The sequence below is a fragment of the Aquila chrysaetos genome, chromosome 9 (genome assembly GCF_900496995.4).
Source record: "Aquila chrysaetos chrysaetos chromosome 9, bAquChr1.4, whole genome shotgun sequence".
NCBI lineage: Eukaryota > Metazoa > Chordata > Aves > Accipitriformes > Accipitridae > Aquila > Aquila chrysaetos.
The window spans coordinates 13,377,980-13,397,933 of record NC_044012.1 but is presented as its reverse complement, the minus strand read 5'-3'; the positions used below and the strand labels follow the sequence as shown (position 1 = coordinate 13,397,933).

General features: G+C 42.1%; 1 long non-coding RNA gene across 1 annotated transcript in view; it reads left to right on the top strand.

The window, feature by feature from the left end:
- LOC115346257 overlaps positions 1 to 15,079 on the top strand; it is a 51,133-nt gene extending 36,054 nt beyond the window's left edge. Inside the window, exons 2-3 of the long non-coding RNA XR_003925075.1 lie at positions 11,532 to 11,636; positions 15,016 to 15,079. This is a non-coding gene — a long non-coding RNA (uncharacterized LOC115346257). The remainder of the gene's footprint in view (positions 1 to 11,531; positions 11,637 to 15,015) is intronic.
- The last annotated feature ends 4,875 nt before the right edge of the window (positions 15,080 to 19,954 follow it).

Sequence of the window (19,954 nt, the reverse complement as noted above, 5' to 3'; positions counted from 1 at the left end):
GGAACATCTGTTTCTGCTGGACCTTGTCACTTTTCTGTCAGTTGTAACACGGAGTTAATCAGATTCCTTTAACTTTAAAAACTGGTGTGTTTAAAATGCAGCACAGATCAAAAATAACTATCCAGTGTGCTGGAGTCTGTACATGTAGTGGAATCACTTTATAAATGAGGACAGAGCTCGGTGTAAATGTACCTGCTTGTATTTTCTCCCAGTACTGTGTATGAGTGAGAGCTGGAGGGATTTAAAGTGGTTTAATCCTCACTGTTCTTCATATTCCCACTGTTTCACAGGTCAGTGAGCTGCAACATTTGTGTTGTGTTTAAAAATACATATTTTAATGTATTGGCTAGATACCAAAATTTGTCCAAAGAATACAATTGAAAGGCTTCTTTAGTTGTAAACTGCCTTGTTTGGTTTATGTAGCCAAAAAAAGTATATCAGAATAAGAGTGTAATGACATTCCGTGCTACTGCAGAAGCTCTTTGTGTTGAATGAACCGTGCCAGCCCTCAACCCAAATCAGCCTGAGGGTCTGGGCCAGCGTTTCCTACCCTGGGTGTATCCTCCAGTTGCTTTCTAATGGGACAAGTTAGTGTAGGATATACTGGGGGAGGAATGAGAACCTCTGTCTTCTCTTGAGAGGACCAAAACATCTGCTCTGTTATGTGTTTCCCAAAGCTTTTCTGAGATAAGTATTTTTTTATGTCATGGTATATTTTGATTCTTCAATTTCCCAACTTCTTTTTTTTTTTTTCCCAAGGAAAGCAAATATTTCCTTGAAGCATTTTCAATAGATGTGAATTTTTCTGAAAACATTTTGATGGCTAATATTTGAGCTGTGCTACCATAAAATCTTTTTTAATATGAAGGGAATCGTGACAGTAAGTTAAGATTTTTTTTTACATTTTTTTTTTAGGGCACAAATTTAACCGTAGATGTAATAAAGAATTAAATAGTACCCTGCATCACTCTTCATATTCTCTCTACTAATTATTATCTGTGTTTATTATTGTCATATTCAAGAGTACAATAAAAATATATGGCATTGTTGATTAAAAGCTTTAGTTAAAATAATCTCTTAAAAAAACCCCAGCATTTTAGAAGGTACAGAGTCTTCATGCTATAGTTGCAGTTATGCCAATTAATGCTGTGATGTTGTTAAATCTCACAAGCTGTGAGGCATCATTACTTGAGTAAGGGACCTCTAAAGAGACCCATTGCACTTCGTGTAGTGGTGCTGGTAAATCAGTGGGCAATATTCTCCTCTTTGAGTCAACACAGAACAAATGTCCCAGTATGGTGCTGGGAGAAGACAGTATTGCTGGAAACACCATGCTAAGATGCCTGTAAGTCATAAAATTGAGGTCATGATTATTTGCGGTTCACACACCTCATTGCATTATTTTTGCAAGACAGGGGTGTGAATCCTGGTGTGCTGGCTAAACTCCAGTTCGAGCAATTACATTTTATGCCTGAAATTCCCCTGTAGTTCCAGCTCGATATGTTTCACATCTTGGTTTGTACTGTTGCTGTGTAGTGTTAAGCAGCTGACATTTTTTGCTCTGTGAATTGCTACATTTTAGATGCGAGTCTTGCATGTGATCATAGTCCAGCACTTTTGAAAAGACTCAGAGTGAAACCCGTTGTGCAAAAAAAGTTGCTACAGAACCACAGAAGTTACGGGAGCAAATGCTGGAGGCCGCTCTCTGCAGCCTCCAGAAGTTTTGTGTAAACGTGCAATACACCAGTCGCAGAGCCCTTTGTCCTTGCACTCCTCCCCAACGTCCCAGTTGCGTCCGTAACCCCTGTGGGGCATGCCCAACCATCCAGGAGACGCGGAGCCACGGGGCCACGGGAAACCCGGTGGCAGCTCCCGAGAGGCTCGTTTGGGAAACTCCAGTAGCGCAGGAGCGAGCTGGCAGCGGCAAGTGCTGCCGAGGTCCCTTGCCATCGCACTTGGCCGTTTCGCCCATCGCTGTGTGTCGCCCAGGATCCCGGGCGTCCTCCCAGGAGCCCGTGCGGTGCCAAGCCCCGGGTGCTAGCCCCCGGCCCTGGGTCAGGTGCGGAGTCCTCAGGAGCGACCCTGGTGCTAAGCTCCACACGGCAGCGGCAGGGCGGCCCCGTGCCCTTCCCACCAGCGGCGCGGAAATCGGTGACGCCCGACCACCACCACCGCCCGGCCGCTGGGTCTGCATCGCCGCACGCAGAACCCATCTGCGCCCAGCTGCTCAGCGAGGAGGAGCTCTCGTTGCCGATGAGCTCGTCGCTCCCGTGAAGCAGCGGCAGTGGCGTGCACGGTGATGTAAATATAATTGTCTAGGACTGATCTCTGTTTTCTTTCTTTTTCTTTCAAAAGAAGAGGCCAAGATCAAAAGCCTTAGCCCAATCAGTCAGGCTTTAATCAAATGAAGCACTTGAGCACATGCCTTATGTTAAGCACATAAGGATTATTGCTGATTTCAAGGAGATAACCACATGCTAAAACAGGGACTCATATCTGGCTCACGGCAACCTTGTATCCCCGTGTCTGTCTGCAACACACGCTGCCTCACCCTTTCGCTTGCTTCGGAGCGAGGTGAACACGCTGTCTAATCAAAAATAAGCAGATGAAAGTTTTAAACCACAAAAACTTGTTGCGTTGAGATCAGTTTTAAGCAGAAGAGCATGTAGAATTTAAGCCAACAGAAAGGCTCTGTGTGACTTCAGTGGGCTTTGCAATAGGCATCCTATCGTGGTTTCTAAACAGACGCTTGTCTTCTCAGAACTTCTGTGATGAGTCAGAAGAATTTGGCTTCCCACTCCTTCCATTTCAAACTGGGAGGCCCATGCAAGGACCATATGCGTAAAGGCCCACAAAGGGCTGACACTGTGCGTACAAAGAGCGTACCTGCATCCACAGCGATGATTAGTTTACAAATTAAATGTCTTTGAGATCTTCCACTTAGCTGGAGGTTAGCATATATCAGAGTATACAGTGTTTGCTTAATATTTATATAGTATTCTATGATCAAAGGTTATTGCTACATTCGAGACAGCTTCAGCAAACTATTTTCTGGTGAAGCCTTGTTTCCACTTCTGAGTTTATGCATTATCTTCATGGTTGTTTCTCCATTAATGGCACAGCTAGACACTGACTCCCGGTTCTTAAAAGCAGAAATAGTGGGTCTGGGAGAAGTCACAGGGTTAACATCCTAACTTAGAGGCTTAGTCTGCCTTTAATTGAAGTGGGTGTCCTCAGCAAGTGGCTTCTCCCATTAGAAATGATTTTCTGCCAGAAATCTATATTCTGTCATACCCAATTACGCACCCTACTAATCAACAGAGAACTTGGTAGCACCCCGACATGGAGAAGTCTGCATCTGTTCTAAATCCTGCCCTTCTAAGCAGGATTATTGCCAAGCACTGTGAAGATTGCTTAGCTGGGTACAAAAGATGCTGTACCCAAGCCAAAAGAGGGAAGTAATTCTGATTTTATTTGAATGAGCTTATTTTATTGGATAGAAGGAAGTAATTGAATTACGTACAATAAAATAAGATTCTCTATTTTTAAGAAAAACATCAGCAAATACCATCTCGTAAAATTTCTTGAAACAACAGAAGAATGCAAGGGTCTTTAGCAGCTCAAATATCTCGGATGCTTTCCTGCTCCTCTGAAAGTACGTACCACTAGGTGTATTTTAGACTACAGTAATAGTCTTCTGTCAGCTCATTTATCAAATCTGTCAGGCCTTAAAATGCTTAAGCATATGCTTACTGTTAAGCACAAGAGCATTATAACCAATCTCGACGAGACTACTTAAATTGTTTTGTGGAACATTTCTTGCTGTTGTCTGGTCCCCACGCCAGTAGCAGGCACGTTGTGATTGCTTTTTGTTTTCTGGTGACATCCTCAATATTTCCATGTTTATAGGCCACCAGAGTCCCTTGGAGGACTAGCTCTATCATTGAACTAGAGAAGGTGCTGAGGAAGTTCACAAGACACTGAATACCTTCCAGGGTGATGACAAATTAAATAGATCAGCATTTTCTGGCTCAGAAAAGAGATGGCTAGGAGGAGATGTGACAGAGGAGATGTGCAAAATAGAAGAGAGGTGGGAATGGTTGTTCAAGAGCTAGGAGGTGATGCACGAAACTATCAGACAGCAGATTTAAAATTTAACTTCCTTGTAGAAAAAAACTTCCTTGTTTTTTTCTACACATCACAGAATCTCAGCACATAGAACATTGTGGAGGCCAGAAGTGTAAGTAATTTGAACAGGAATTCAATAATTTCAGGTAAGAATAGTCCACTGAGTAAGACCAGATATGCAACTGCAGGTATGACTGCCACAAAGCCGCAGCTTGTGGCAAGCATAAGAACCCCGCCGGTCTGCAGATATTCCTCATGTATATTGGACTCTGTAGCCATGCCGTGCTGCTGCTTTGAAAATTATATTCTGATATTTTGGAATAACTGTATTTAGTTTGTTGGGGTTTTTTTGTTGGGTTTTTGTTGTTTTATTTTGTTTTTTTTTTTTCTTTCAAGGTGTTCATTATTCCTAATTGTAGGATTTTTTTTTCATGGAAATCACAAAGTATGACTCAATCGTCCATTTCTCCTTTCTCACGTGGTCACGGGACAGTGTCTGAGAGGCTGTTACAAAACTGGGCTGATAGAAACAACTTTTAGCAATTCAGGTGAGCTGTTACTGTGCCAGCCAGACTATGGCACTTTTGATGAAGGTGCCAAATATCTTTCCACTTTGCACTGATGTTTACAGGTCTGCTTTGTTTACAGCAGGATGGGAAGCTCCTGAGTATTTCTGAAAATGAGATGTGTGTTCCCAAACAGAGATTGTATAAATGTTGCATCTGCCTAATATACTGTTCCTCTCTGTGAAGATGTCACATCGGTATTTTAGCACTCTCTCTGTTCATGCGCGTTGCGTGTGGAAGTTGAATATGTGGCTCGTTATGGTTTTGGTTAAGTGCTGGGACTACTTATTGAGCTTATAACTCCATTGTGGTTTTACACTATTATTAACAAGTAAGTGGCTCTCTAGGCTGGCAACGCAGCTGGGAACATCTTCTCAGGCACAGGGGAATCGGTCTCCGGACAGAGTTCAGCGGGGTGATGCTACACGTGCAGCTGGGCAGCAGATTTTACCTGGGCTACAGCTATTCTAAGGCTCTGTTCTACTTTTCCTTTTGCCATCTTGAAAGGATTGAATCCAGTGGAGATGTCTGACATCTGAAATGCAGTTTCTTATTACTGGAATAATTTGAAAAAAAATCTCATTTTTAAGAAAAAAAAAACAAGAAAAAAGGAAAAAAGGATCCAAGTTAGAAAAAGTATGCCTCTGCTCACAACAAAGTCCTTTCAGTCTCCATTTAAATGAAGGTATTGACTATGTAAAACACAAGGCTGCCCAAGGCAGAACATAAATAGTGTTTGCCAGGTATAGTGTTTGATGTGGGCTTCCACGTAAGGTATCGAAGGCACACATCGGTAAATCCTGAACCTGCCAACTCTTTCCTGCGCAGTGTCACTCCAGTCTAGTTAGAGTGTATTTAGAAAGTAGCTAAACACACTTTTGTGGAAATCATTAAATAACACAGCAATTCCTACATTTGTAGCAGACAGCCTCTAATGCACGTTATTAACTGAAAATAAAATCTCAGCATTTATCTTATATGTTATTTTATCTTTAAAGAAATCAGATGCCCAGTATGACTGAGAATATAATACTCTAAAGTTTAAGACTGGTTTGTAAACACAGTCCCCAGTGTCTACTATTGATCTTTTGCTATTTTAATGCATTTTTACTGACCGACATGTCCTGTGGTAAAGAATATTGCCTAAATTAGTTATCTGATTGGTTCTTTTGATTAATGATGGGACTGTGCTTCATTACACATGACAACATGATCAGAATAATCACTGCAGCCATAGAAGTTGGGACTGGCATTTTTTATTCCTTCATTTTTAAAGTTCATTTATAAAATTATTTAATGTATACGTCCTAAGTTGTAATTTATTTACATGACACTTTTTTCGATGGGAACTGTTGTACTGTGTCACAAATGGCTAAGAAAACAAGGTAAACTAGATGTACAAATCAATGTCTTCTGGCTCAAGGGGAAAAAAACATAATCAAGATTCAAGAGCTGACCTTGTCCAAAGTCCAACTTGTCACACAACAAACAGTGAGGTGCCCGACAAATCACTGGGATCAGCAGGATGTATTCACAGGAATGTTTAAATGATATTATTCCTTGCTGAAGTTCTCACCAAAACTTCAGGAATCGTGCGTGTTGGGGCGAAATCAGCCCGGGACCCGAGTGCCGTTGGGTCCCCAGGGTCGAGGGCAGGGCAGGCGCACTGGAGCGGCAGGAATGCCTCCCCCGGACACCCCGGCTGAGCTGCCGGTTGGGCGGTTTGCCTCGGGCAAGCAGCGTACCCATCGGATGCTTCGCAGCGTTTCTGATGGCTTTTCTCAGACGGGGCTGCTCCAGAGCAACTAACCTGCAAAGCCGCACGAGGCTGCAAACAGGTCCTCAGAGGGAAAAGGTTTCTTGATTAAACCCCGGAGCCAATCTGAGCAAATACTAACCACTTGCAACAACATGCACTGAACTTCTGCAAAATTAAACCACGTTTGACTATCTCTGTGTAGAAGACCGAGACCAGATGTGTTGCTTAGTGTCATCTTATCCCTGTGCTATCTGCCATAGTTTATAGCACCTGCACATGCTTTGAGGTTCTTGATTGCTTTTTAGTAGGTCATTCTGGGATTGATCTGTTTGAATTTATAAGGACATGCATGCCACCTTATGTCATGTTGATGAATGATTCAAAATTTTAAATGGCAATTCAACATTTAATGTTTTGAAAAATGTTTAAATGGTGTCATGCACAGAATAAATGGCAGCTTTCATTTTCTTTCTTCAAAATTCCCTGCCAGCCTGTTTACATGATGTTGACAGACATTTTAGCGTTTGCCAGAGAAATAATGTGAAGGGTTGGATACTTGCCATAAAATGGTTTCCTCTCTATAGCAAGTGTGGAAACAAATGTGTGCATGCACAGTACATACACACGCATATATTTTAAACATATTTCCAAACAAAAACTTGTTTGTTTGCTGTTACAACTACAGAAATATATCTCCAACAGGACTAACTCCAAAAGGGGTAGAAACTCAGAGTTCAGAGGAGTCAGAGTCTGACTGACTCCTGACCGAGTCCAGACCACGGTGTGCAATGTGATGCATTCATTGCAAAGCTCAGGAGCAGACTTGCTGCTAAACAACCTTAATTTCACCCCCAAATTATATTAAATTCTGATGCAACAACTAAAGAGTGCATTTGCAAATGGAATACTTCACATGCTGATATACTTCTCTTCTTATTGTGCCATTTTTATTATGCTCTGTCTCACTTTAAGACTTCATTGTATTGGCTCCATATAACACATTATCTGCATATAAAAGTAAATGTCTATACAGATTTAGGGCCCAATCCTTTACGTACATATGCACTTTAAATGGACCTCAGCATTGGTGCAATAGATTTTCTTCCTGGGATTGCAAGAGGAAGGCTGATATTTGTTGTGTGTAGTAAATGTGAAAGTTTAATATGCCAATAATTCCATTTCCATGGAATAACTATGGATTTAGGATGTTGCGCTGAGTTAATTTTAGCTTGTGTTTAGGCATTCATTTTGTGACTAACAACATTTGTCTAATTATGGTGGCATACCAAGCTTTTGTTTCCTGGGAAGAGATTGCTATTGCATGAAATATGTTTAATCATGGTTAAACATCCTTTGACTTCTCATGCCGGTTCTAGCTATATAAAAGGCTGTTTGGTGTTACCTTCACATGTAGGTGACTGAGGCATTAATAATTCTTTTATGAAGCAATTCTGAATGATGGATTGATACATTGAGTTTATGATTCTTATATTCCAGGGTTGTTTTGTTACTAGCATATTAGAAATTGTGACTAGTCAATGAAATGTCAGCACTTCAGGGCTTTCCGAATCAGGACCTATCTTAAAAGCGGTTGCAAAGTACTGCATGGGTCACTGAGTTTTACTATTAGAGGTATATGAAATATTTAAGGACATTGAAGGTTTCACGCTGTACTTAAAAAGTAAATTTTTAATTAGCAGATGTATGAATAGAAGGGAAAATCAATTATTTTTCTCTGGAATTGATGAATATGTTATATATAGAGCATGCATCTTTACTTCCAAATGAGGAATTGATGCATTTTTCTATTCAAAAGTTGTTTTCTATCAATACAAGCAGATAATTGGTTACGCTAGTTGAATCTCTGTGTGTGTATGTATGTGTTACTTAAAAGCTTACCAATAGATACAGTAGTTTTTGGAGCTTGTTGTATTGCACTGCAACCTTTTATACATTATAGGATTAGAGCATGTAAAATTGATGTTGAATATGAGAGTTTATATGTTAATCTGATTAAATGAATGGAGAATTGCCCAATGCAATCAATTGAAATATCAGCAACTTTGTGTTGAACTTGAAGGAAATTATCACCTTGAGGCTGCCAAACCCATGATACAACTATGCATTTGCAATAATATTTGCCTATTTAGCATTCAAAAACATATATGTATAGTGTTTTTGTAATGAAGTAAGATTAGTCCATCAAGAAGAGGCTTGTTAGAACTGGAAATGCAACCATCTCCTCTATATAGGAATGTTAAATGTTGGATGAAGGATTTTAGAGTGTTTTTACTCATAATGCATATTTTTTTAAAAAAAGAAATGTAAAGGCATCTATATTATTTTATCATTTTATTATTTGTTTATTTTCCCTAAAAATAAAATGACTTGATTTAAGTGCGTGATGCTATTTACTTGTATTTTAAAGCTTCGCATAATATTATACAGTAGATTGAAATGCATACTTATGTCTTTTTCTTTCATTGGACAGCTATGCTAAAGCAAATAAAATCAAACGCATACATTCCCTTTCAGTGGCTTACAAACTGTAAGTGATGGGAGGAAAAAGCCGCAGCCATTCCACTGAATTCTATTATTGACAACAGCAGAAGTAAAAAAATTAGAAAACAAATCCCTTTTTAAATAAAATGAAGTAAAAGACCTACATTGCTTGGAGGAAATGCTAATTGAAAATACCTTGCTAATGCTAGCTAGTCACAGGAAGGAAACATTAAGTTATTATTTTTAATAATGTTTACAAGTATATCCAGCCATTTCCAGCCAGTGAAAAATGTTAGCCTTGGTAAAATGTGGCAGTGCTACTTTTCACTGGTGATGCTGCTCATCTTCTCTCTGATAGCAATCATTAATTTTATTTTTTAACCCAGTCTTCAAATGAAGACAGATGAGCAGGAGAGTTTTAAATGCAAGCTGCTTATGTTCAGAAAAATGGCTGCTAGATTACAGATCACTGTGCCTGAGCTGAGTCCAGTCACTGTTTGGAAAGGGGGAGAAAAAAAACCCAAACAAGCATTAGGTGAGCGGCAAGCAGGCAGGCCCGCGAGGAGCTGCTGAAGGCACAGCGTCTGTGTGTGTGCTGGTGTGTGTGTCCCTGCATGCGGTTTGGGATGCGGAGGGGAGGAAAAGGAGGACGAGGGAAAGGAGTCCTGCGCATCGGTACAGCAACCTGATTCATTTCCTAATTGCTATGGAGACCCACAGATATTATTATTGTTAATTGCTCTTGATAATTTTAATGTTACGTTTTAACGTTTATGTCTCATTAGCACTAAGGGGATTGTTAGAGAACAAAATGTGAAATATATCACATCACTAGTAGCATCTTCCCGCATCCTTTTATTTGCTCTTTTAATGTCATCAGAGTTGTCTTTTTAGGCAAGTGTCAATGAGCACGATGTAATTTCTACATCTTTTAAGCTACGGTTTTTAGTATCTGACAGCTCTACCTTGATTGTTTCTTACCACAGACACACTGGATTTATCCTCATGCTCCTAATGCTCGCTCACAAGGCTGAAGTTTTCAAATTTGGTCCTGCCCACAGCGAGCTCGTGACTCATTATTCGGACAGACCCTTTCCTGGGTACTGTTTCTGTATGATTTGAGAGGAAGAGGCCGGTTGGGCAGTCCATTCATAACAACAAGAGGCAGTTAAAAGGCTCCTCGTTTAGTGGAGTAGAGGGTTGATCTCTGGCTGACCTGCGGAGCGGGTCCCGCACGGCCGATGCATCGCCTTGGAGAGACCTCCCAGACATCCTCCTTCCTGCATCCCCACCGGTGACCAAACCCCACCAGGTAGGAGCTGGGGTGGCCCTGTGTGTTGCAGTGTTGCTTGTGACAAAAGTCCTCTGTCCCGCTCAAGGGGGAGTTTTAAAATAAAAGTCAGGAACTGATTAGATCGACTCTGAACTTCCCCATGAAAGGATGGAAGGGCAGGTATCGGACATTTAACTCCACTCAGATACAGGAGTCTGGTGCCTGCAAATGGTGAAAGCAGCCCCTGTAGCTCCTCTAACATGTAATTTTTGATCAGTTCTTGTAAGGAGCTTTGCTGGCTCAGAGTTTGAGTAAAGACAGCATCGAACATGCCTCCTCTATACTTCAGGGTTTTCTGCCAGCCCAACTGCTCCTGGGGAGTGACCTTGTCTCTAGGAATTAGGCCTTTCGTTACAGTCCCTTGTAAGGAGTTGAGAGAGGATTAATTGATTTGCTCACTGCAGTTTCTGGAAGTATCTCACATTTTTCAGTGGAAGATGACTCTGGAAGTACTTTCCTACGGTGAAACAAATCCCTGCCAAAATAAAATGATGAATCCTGAATATTACTGGCAGCATTTCATGCCAGTTTTTGAACAGTTCGTTTCTATCCGCACCTCCGTTGCACACATTCAGTGAGTTTAATGCCCAGCTGTCAGTGTTTTCCTCCTTAGCTGACCATCAGTACAGGAAGCACAGGCGCAAGTGTCCTGAGCTCCCCCGGGTCTCACCTGGGAGACATGAACCGGGCTCAGCAGAAGCCCGCTGCGCCATCAGGGCAGATGCATGTCTGGCATTTGAAACCTTGAGACTGAGGATGGCTCCTGTTAAAAAATGCTTATAGGGAAGGTAGGGCAAAGGTGAGATGTTACTTAAAGCCTTTTTTCCTCCCCAGTCCAGGCACCTCTAACTGGGATATCGCTAAAAAATTCATCAAGTGAAAAGATTTTTTAAGGTTCACCAGGATAGCCTCATCCTTGCGGTGGAATAACGTCCCCATCCCCACCTGGCAGAGGGTGAGCAGTCACCCTGCTGACCCAGGTGAGGTTTGGCTGTCCTGGTACCCGAGGTGGAAGATGCTCTGCCCTTGGCAGAGAGGAGGGCAGGGCTCAGCTGGCCAGGGAGGTTACTGCCCCTCCTAGCCAACAGCAGCTAGAGGAAATTGCTTTGGTGCCTGCCCTTGAAAGGCTACACCACCTGAGAGGTGCCTGACAGCTCTCAGCATCTTTATGTGTTAGCTATAGGAGTGAATTAAATAGCCCATGGATATTTAAATCCTGTTCTAACTCTCTTTCCATGCTTAGCTCAAAGGGGGCTGCTTAGTGCAAAACCAGCCCTTGCAAGGTGAAACCATCTTCTGGACGATGGCAGGTCCTGGGTGGCAGCGGCTCACTTGCATTTCTCAGAAGGTGAGTGCAGAGGTAGAGAGAAAGTTGGAGAGTGGTGGGAGGGGTGCTGGGAGCTAACGAAGGCCTTCAAAGTAAGAGTGATGTTAGAGGGTGTCAGGAGGCAGAAGGTGCCAGCTGCCTGACAAAAGAAATATCATTACTCACTATTAAAGAACACTCCAGATGCTTGATATAGTCATGGGTGTTCTCTTGAAAATTTTTTTAGCAAAGCTCCTAGCCTGCCTACAATGTTGTTTTCTGGAGTCGGGGCCAAGACCCGTGAGCTTTTGTTCAAGCAAACAGACCATGAATCTCATGAGTAAGAGCCCATCTTACTGGCTAATGCTGCAGAGTGGTGGGTGCCTCTTCAAAATACTAAAATCCTCTTCACATTGTCTTATTCCTCCGGGACATCATTACTAACGGGGACAGATTGTGCAGATACTCTCTCAGCAGTCCAGGGTGGGATGAACATTTGCTCTAGGCACTCTCCAGTGTTTCTGCATCATAGATCTCTCTCCATTTCCACTCTCTTCCTTGCCTTTATAACGAGCTAATGGGCGACTGTTACTCATGCCTAGAGATGCATTTGTATCAAGAAAAATGGAAGCGTGAAAAAATGAAAAAGTTAATCTGTTAACTTTCATTGGCAGAAATGTTACAGCAAATTGCACTCAGACTGTAGGACTCTCCCTAGATTTTACAAGTACGGGGTGACTGAAACAGAATAGCAAAAAAATGGTGTAAAAACAGGACTGCTGAAATTAAACAGGTTGAAAGTTGTCTGGCAGCTCCAAATACAGCGGAGAAGTATAGCCCTAGAGTGCAGCAAATTTAATCTTTGAACAGGTTTATTGTTTTATCAGGTTTTTGTTTAAGAAGGGTTTCATTATATATAACATTGAGATAAATTTTTACATAGCAGATTTATTCAACAGGTTTATTCTTTTAACAACCCTCATTGTATTTCAGCAGTTGGTGTGTGGGGTCTTATACATCAAGCAAGTTTATTACTTTATCAAGTATGAATTTTAAGAAGTTTTCCTAATAATAGAAGATGTGTGGAGATTTATAGGCAGTACATTGTTCTATTCGGTGTTTGAGCCGTTTTACCTAATGTAAGCTACATTGTAACTACATGACAATGCTGCTAGAAATGGTGGTAATTGTGCTGTAACTCATACTATCTTCCCACCACTGTAATAGATCTCACTTTGCTGTCCCAGTGTTTTAAAAACCCTTAAAAGTCCAAGTACAACTACCCTGACTATAATTGTCTCTGTAAATTAGAAGAACAAAGTGAGGTAAAAAGCAGTATTGACATTAGTAAGTAAATGGGGTGTGCTAAGTTGTTTTGATAAAAATTCAGTACTTCTGGACTCGAGGAATCACAAAAGCTCCTAGACGGGATGGAGAACTTGCTTTGGCGTCTGCGATAGGGACCTAGCAGTGTTTGGTGTCATCGCAAATTTTTGATCCAAGACTTTTCTTCCAAAAATATCCATTACTGATTACTCAATCCAGAAATCAATTTTGGAAGTTATGTCTTCCAGAAGGAGTGGCATGAAAATTCAGGCAGCTGTCCCTGATTTGTGGCTCTTGCTAAGGAACGTAATTAAAGAATAGTTGGGTTTTATGGCATTTTTAGGATTGTTTTAATCTTTCTGCTTCTGCTTGGAAGGAGAAAAATAATATTAAAAAAACCTTTGAGATGTAAAGTTGGTTCCTATAAATGTTATTATTATTTGTACTTTTACAGCATGCATTTCAAATCAACCTCAATCTCACTGATTTGTTCTAATGACAAAGGAAAGATCTATCACAAATTTCTTCATGTTGTGAAGTAGCAATTAATTTGTAGAGCTGGTTCGGTGTTTGCTGATGAAATGTTTTTCATCAGAAAATGCTAATTCATCAAAAATAGCCTGTTTATAGATAAAAGTTAATTTAAATTTATTTGTCTCAGAAATATTGGAGGAAATCTTCTGAAATTTTGTTGAATGATAACCTGTATGTCTGTAGTTTACATTAAAAGGATTTCCTTTAGAAACCTAAACTAATTAAAACAGAATTTAAGTGCTTCCAAATGAATAGTTCATTTGTTTTCTGCTGGGTTATTTTTCCCTTTTCTCACACTTTGGTTCATGAATACATTTGAGAGTTCAGGTTTCCATCATGGCTTAGGACAAGGCATTTCCTGCATCTCAGATTTTTACAGATGAGAGGAGTTTTTCTCCTAGCACTACCGAGGCAAAAGTATAAAAAGCAAGAGTATTCTACAGCAAAATACACAACAGCAGTTTTGTATTATGATGCATATAATCTGTAACTTTAAGCTGTGCCTATAACTGTTCCTGTTTACCTGACATGTTTACTCACATGAGTAGTCTGCACCCAAGGAATGGTGAAAGCCATTCATGGTTAAGGGATACATGCAGTAAGAAGTGCAAAGTTGAAGCCTTTATTGGCATAGTTACTGTAATATATATTGTCTTGCTGCTCTTGCACATTAAAATTTTTCTGAGCAGTGGGATGCTGCCATCTTGAATGTGAAAATTAACGGATTTGTTTATTTGGGGAGGGAACATTAGCCATGTCCTAGTGTACAGCTGATATTTAGACTTGTAAAACCATTATTGTGAACATATGATTTAATAAAATGTGATAGATATAGTAAAATAGGTGTACTTCTATGCGCTAATCATATAGCTCTTTCCAGTGGTTCTAGTATAGAAATTCTTACTTTTTAAAGACTAATTTGATTGAAATCTACTTGATATTCTGTGATGACTGACATATAGCCTATCTGGTTGACAGGTGCGTTGGGTGTACTCTACAGATATAGATAGACTTAAAAAATATATTTCCTAAAGGTAATTGTATGGTTTAGATAAAATCTGCAGTTCCTCCCAACATAACTGTTATATCTGGCAGCTCTCAAATGGTGAAATATTCTAGCCTAAGACCACTTAAAAAAAGGAGGCTGACACTTTAGATGAAACAACGGGTCTGATAAATTCAGTGAGAGTTTTGTCATTGCCTTTAGTGTGGCCAGGAGCTATGGCAGATCTCCCACTTTGAAGGGACTTGAGTAGACAGGGAATTGACACTTTACCTTGGTCCTGCTTCCCAAACACAGCCGGGCTGTGCCCCGCGCTTTCCTCCTTCCCCTCCCGACTGTGTGTAGTTTGTCTTTGTACCAAATGCTTTTCATTTGATAGTTTGGGTCCCAGTGGGCCAAACCCACCTTTCATTTATGTTGACTTAATTTCATTAGCTTCAGTGAGGTTATTCTGGCTTCAAACAGATGAGTTGGCACAATAATTAGGTCAAATTTCTGTAGCATTTTTAGCCTGGGGGTGGGAGGGAGATGTTAAGTATTTCTCTGTGCTTTTAAAAGGTGAGGCTCTTGGAGCCAGGAGTTTGCTATTTGTCATGAACATTTGTTCCGCTCTTCAAGAAAGGCATTGGTAAGTTCATGCTAAATTGTGGGGGTATTTTTTCTGAATCTCATGCTTTTCATTTAACAGGCAGGTTTGAGAATGGCAAGCTCTGTCCTCCAGTTTGTAAGACTACTAACAACCCAACACGCTTGAGTTCCAGTATGGCATTGGTGGTGCCTTTCTGCTTGCCTCGTTGTTTCTTACTAATTCTGTGTTCTCCCTCTCCCTGAATCATAACTATTGGTGCCTTCCTTGAAAGTATTGATGCATCTAACTTATGTGGATCTAGCACGGTGGCTTTGGTATGTAAGGTGTAGTGGTGGTAGCATGCGATGTTACAGCAGCACTGTCACCAGCCTGGTACTCTCTCTTCCCCATTGCTGCATAACCTTCCTTCTCCCACACTTCTAAACTGCTCTATGGAGATGATCCATTAAGAATCACAATAAAGCTTGAACGTTTGAATAACCTTTGAAATTATTGACAAATCGGCCCCAATGGGCTGCCTAAGAGCCTAATGTAAAGCAAGAGATCGATGACAATGCTGCAGAGACAGGATCCAGACTGCAGAAACAAGGGGATATGTCATATGATTTTTGCATGCTGCCGCTGGAGCACAAATATAGCAGGAAAGATGCACTGTTTGAGTGGACCCTGCTTTTCTTCTCATGTTCTTTTGGCAGATTAACTTCACCTGGTGCCTTCTCACAGTGGGGCCTGGGCTCCTCATGAAGTTTGGAAGAACTGACAAGCTGAAGCCACCAAGGGTTATAACCCAGTGAGGACTTGCTTGAAGTTTGTGTTGCGTGAGCCTGGAAACTACAATTTTGTCATCTCAGCAAATTCACCCACTACGTAAGGAATTCACTCCAAGTCCTTGTGTGATCCCTGCTGCCATCACATAGGAGCATCTATAGTCTAAAACATCCATTCAGCCACAAACTAGCCTCACATTATTTCCATTTCACAACTGGAGAAGAAACAGTTCATTCAGAATCGCAAAAGAAATCTGTTTTAAAACCCAAGTCCCCAAGCGTTTGAGTCAAGTTCATACGTATTTTTCTTCCTTCCATTCCTGTGAGAACCGAGGTCCTTGACCTTAACCATTTCCATAGGAGCAGGAGCCCCTGGCCATCGGCAGGGGTAGGCACAAGGGCCACGTTCACTTTTTTCACTCTGATTTTTCTGGGCTATCCAGGAGTTTGGAAGCCAATGTGCACACAGTTAAAAGCTGGGTAACAAAGCTAATTTATTAATGGCTGTTACTCCCCATTCTCCAGGAAAAGGGCTATTTAGCAGAGTTTATTAATAAAGCGTAGAAGTTTGGTGGACTAATGCTCCTTTAAGCACCACTATTTTCTTTTACCAGATAAATGCATCCCACCTGGGTCTGTTTGGCACAACAGTGACCTCTAAAGGCTCATTAGATTAATGGTATCTCCAGAGACATATCTGGCTTTAATTCTTATTTAAAGGTAGACGTGTGGCTCTGTATCAGGTATTACCCCCTTCATGCTGAGCACATCTTTAGAAAGGTCAGCTCTTGGAAAGATCTGAAAGCCTGCTCCTTTTCCCTTGTGCTGTATAAAGGCACCTGACCTTTCAGTGATCCTAATTTCTCTTCCTTTCCTCCTCCCTCCACCGTCCCTCCAGCCTCTTATTTATTGAATTGGAATGGACCTTTTTTGTCTGTCGTCCCCCCCGCCTTTTTTCAAAATACCTTCTAAAATAAGCGACCAAAGACAGCGATGACGCAAGTTAAAATCCAGGTTACCTCGATATTTCATCAGGAACCTTCTCTTTTCAGAGCAATCCTGTTGTGTAAAACATGGAGCTGCATGTATTGTCGTGCTCTGGCTTGCACCGGGAGAAGTCAGCTAGCACAGTTCACTGAGCTCGCTCCCCAGAACCCATCAGCAGCGTACAAACCACTGCAGCTCTTGCCTACCACAGCGCTGGGATCCAAGGAGGTTCACTAGCATACAAAGAAACTCTGCTTTTCTGTAAGAATTGAGATTCATGTGTAATCCTCATGTTTGGAAGTAAATCTCCTTGATGCCAGCCGGGATGCAGACTGACTCTAGAGCCTGCTGCAGCACAGGCTTTGAACTTGCCCTGCCGCTGGTGGGCTGCTAGGATGATGGTGAACCTGGGATTTCCCCTGCTCAGCAGAGGGGTGAGGGGCTGGCCCTGGCTTCCCCAAACCCTGCAGGAGATGGGCAATGCCTCCGTCGCCATAAGCAGGGTGTTGTGGAGAGACGCAACCCACACCCTGTCAAGGAGACATGGGAAGGGGCAGAGGAGATACGGGTGGGCACGGGGAGAGCGAGTGTGAAACCGCGTTTGATCTCCTCCTGGCTCTGCTCTCAGGACCTCGTTGGGGTTGAACAGCAGTGCCTCGAGCGCTCCCAGTGACCCAGGAACCGATGGGCCTGAGGACTTCACACAGGTCAGTGTGCTGGCAGCATGTGGAAACCCATGGTCATTGGACGGAGACGGAGAGGGCATGCTCCCTGCGTTATTTGTAGTAGATCAGTGCATTTAAATGTGAGATATGTATGTTTGGGGGTTCTTCACTTTAATTAAAACCTGTTTTTCAGGTACTAATGCCAAGAAACTGGAGTTTGGTTGGGGTGGTTAAAGATGGGAAGAAGGAGGAATAAAGAGGTAAGGGAGGATAATGGGTTAGTGGGGGGTGAAATAAAGCAGAGCAAGTGGAGTGTAAATACGAGCAAAGGGGCAAAGTGTGAAAGGGGACAGTGAAGACCTGCAGGAAATAGGAAAGCCTCAAGTAATTGCAGGATTTTAAAGAGAGCTGCAATGGGCAGGAAGCAAAAGTTGAAGCAAAACCTGTGACCCTACCCAGAGACCTTAATTATCACTGCAGCTTTCCAGCCGCAGATTGTACATGTCTCCTGTTCAATTGACTTGCTGTCCCTTTCCCCAAACCACTTTACCTCTGTTTCTAAAGGGGAAGTTTTCTAGTTTATCAGTTGTATTTTTTTTAATTGAAAAGTGACATGGTTTTGGCAAACTTGTTTCTGTCAGTGAGATGCTGGTTAGTTCTTTGGTTGGTTCCACTTGCCTGGGAATTAGCACTAATTGATTTTTTTGTTAAATCACTGCACTCCAGGGGCTTGTTTCTTGCTAAAATAAGACTAAACCCAACTGCAGTTAGAGGTGGTATCCCTGCCTGGGCTATTCAGTTCTTACACTTTTATTGTGACCACCCTTGCCCTTTTTGTATGGTCCTGATGGCACTTTTTGCTTGACAGTTTTCTTCCCAAAGAGTCGTTCTCTCCCACTCGTCTTAGTGGGGGATTTGCTGCTGGCTTTTTTGTGAAGCTGGGTTCAGCTGGGATTAATAAAAAGGTCTTTTTATTCAGTTTGGCCAACTCAGCCATAGCAAGATTGAGAGAAGCACATTATAGATAAAATTGTATTTCCAGAATTTTGTTTTGGACCTCACAAGAGCACCCTTCTGCCCACGTTTGGGAGAAGGACTTGACTCAGAACAATGAGATTCTGCTGGAGATTTATCATGTGGCTGGTGACAAGGAGCTGAAGAATTATCTAATATTACTCAAAAAGAGCACACGATGCATGCAAAGCTGTTCAGAAACAATATTAGCCAGACTCATTATTAAAAACCTTCTAGAATTCAAAGTGTGACTGCAGACAAAAACCTAGCTTGAGAGGATGGGAAGGAAATGAAACACCCTTTGCTTTAAAGTGCCCATACAAAAATGTTGTGAGAGCGCGCTAGCTCCAGTTTACAGAAATAAAATCGACAGCTGAGAGATCTGAGGAAGAAGATGCTGTGCAAATCGCTTAGCGAAGCATGTCTGGGGCTGAGGAGCAGGTTCACCCCCCGGCCATCGTACCCAAAGAGAGCTGCAAGCCCCCCGAGCACGCCGAGGCTCCCCTGCTATCGTGGCAGCCGCGTGCGTGGCCACATGCGGCATCGCAAAACGTCAGCAGGCTGTCGCGCCAGAAGCTGGCGGGGGACAGCCCGGGATGAAGTTGGGGGGGGGTTTGCCTGCATAAGGACTTGGGAGGCGTAGGGTTTGCCTCTGCGTGATTAGCACTCCCTGTGACCAGGGGCACTTTGGATGTATCTCGCTGTGTTTATGTTTTTGGTTCTTATAATGAAAATGAGATCCCTCGTGTAGCCCTCTGCCATTTTGCACGTCAAACTGAAAGTATATATGCTCGTTGTGGGTATTAGTGTCTCAGCTTAATGACAGAAGCCTCGGACAAATAAATCCATGTGCCATGGAGGATTTTCCTAATGAAACTGAAGTACAATACTGTTTACATAATGTCCTTTAGACTCTATTCAAAACAGCGAATGCTGGACGTCGCTGTTATCCACCGACACCAGCTAATACGGGCAGAAATGAAAATGTAATGCAAAGCGGCAGCCCCTTTTAACTTTTCTCGAAGTCTCGGTGTAGTGGCTCTGAGCATCCCTTCTGAACTTTTCCCCTCGTGGATGCTGGAGGGGGGTGTGTGTTATTTTTTTATTTTTTTAAAATATATTGACATTCCAGCCCTTGGAACAAGGTCTTCACTCCTTTTCTCATTTCGAGATCTTGTTTTGGGAGAGCTCTAACACCTGTCCACTGATCGCCTGCCAGTCTGCATCTGTGCCCAGCTGACAGGGCTGTCTGCTTTGACTAATGATGTGATTGATGGACAAAATAAGGAAGAACACACAAAAAAACATTTCTGTCTGGTCTGGTGTGTCAGCAAGCCTTCATCAAGTGGCTGCTGAAGGTATATTTTGCTGCATGCCTCATTACACAGTAATGGCATTCCCAGGCAAAGCTGTTTCTTTTCATGACACAAGACAGCAGGCAGCTTTATGGACTCTGGGCCTATCGAGCCTGGAGG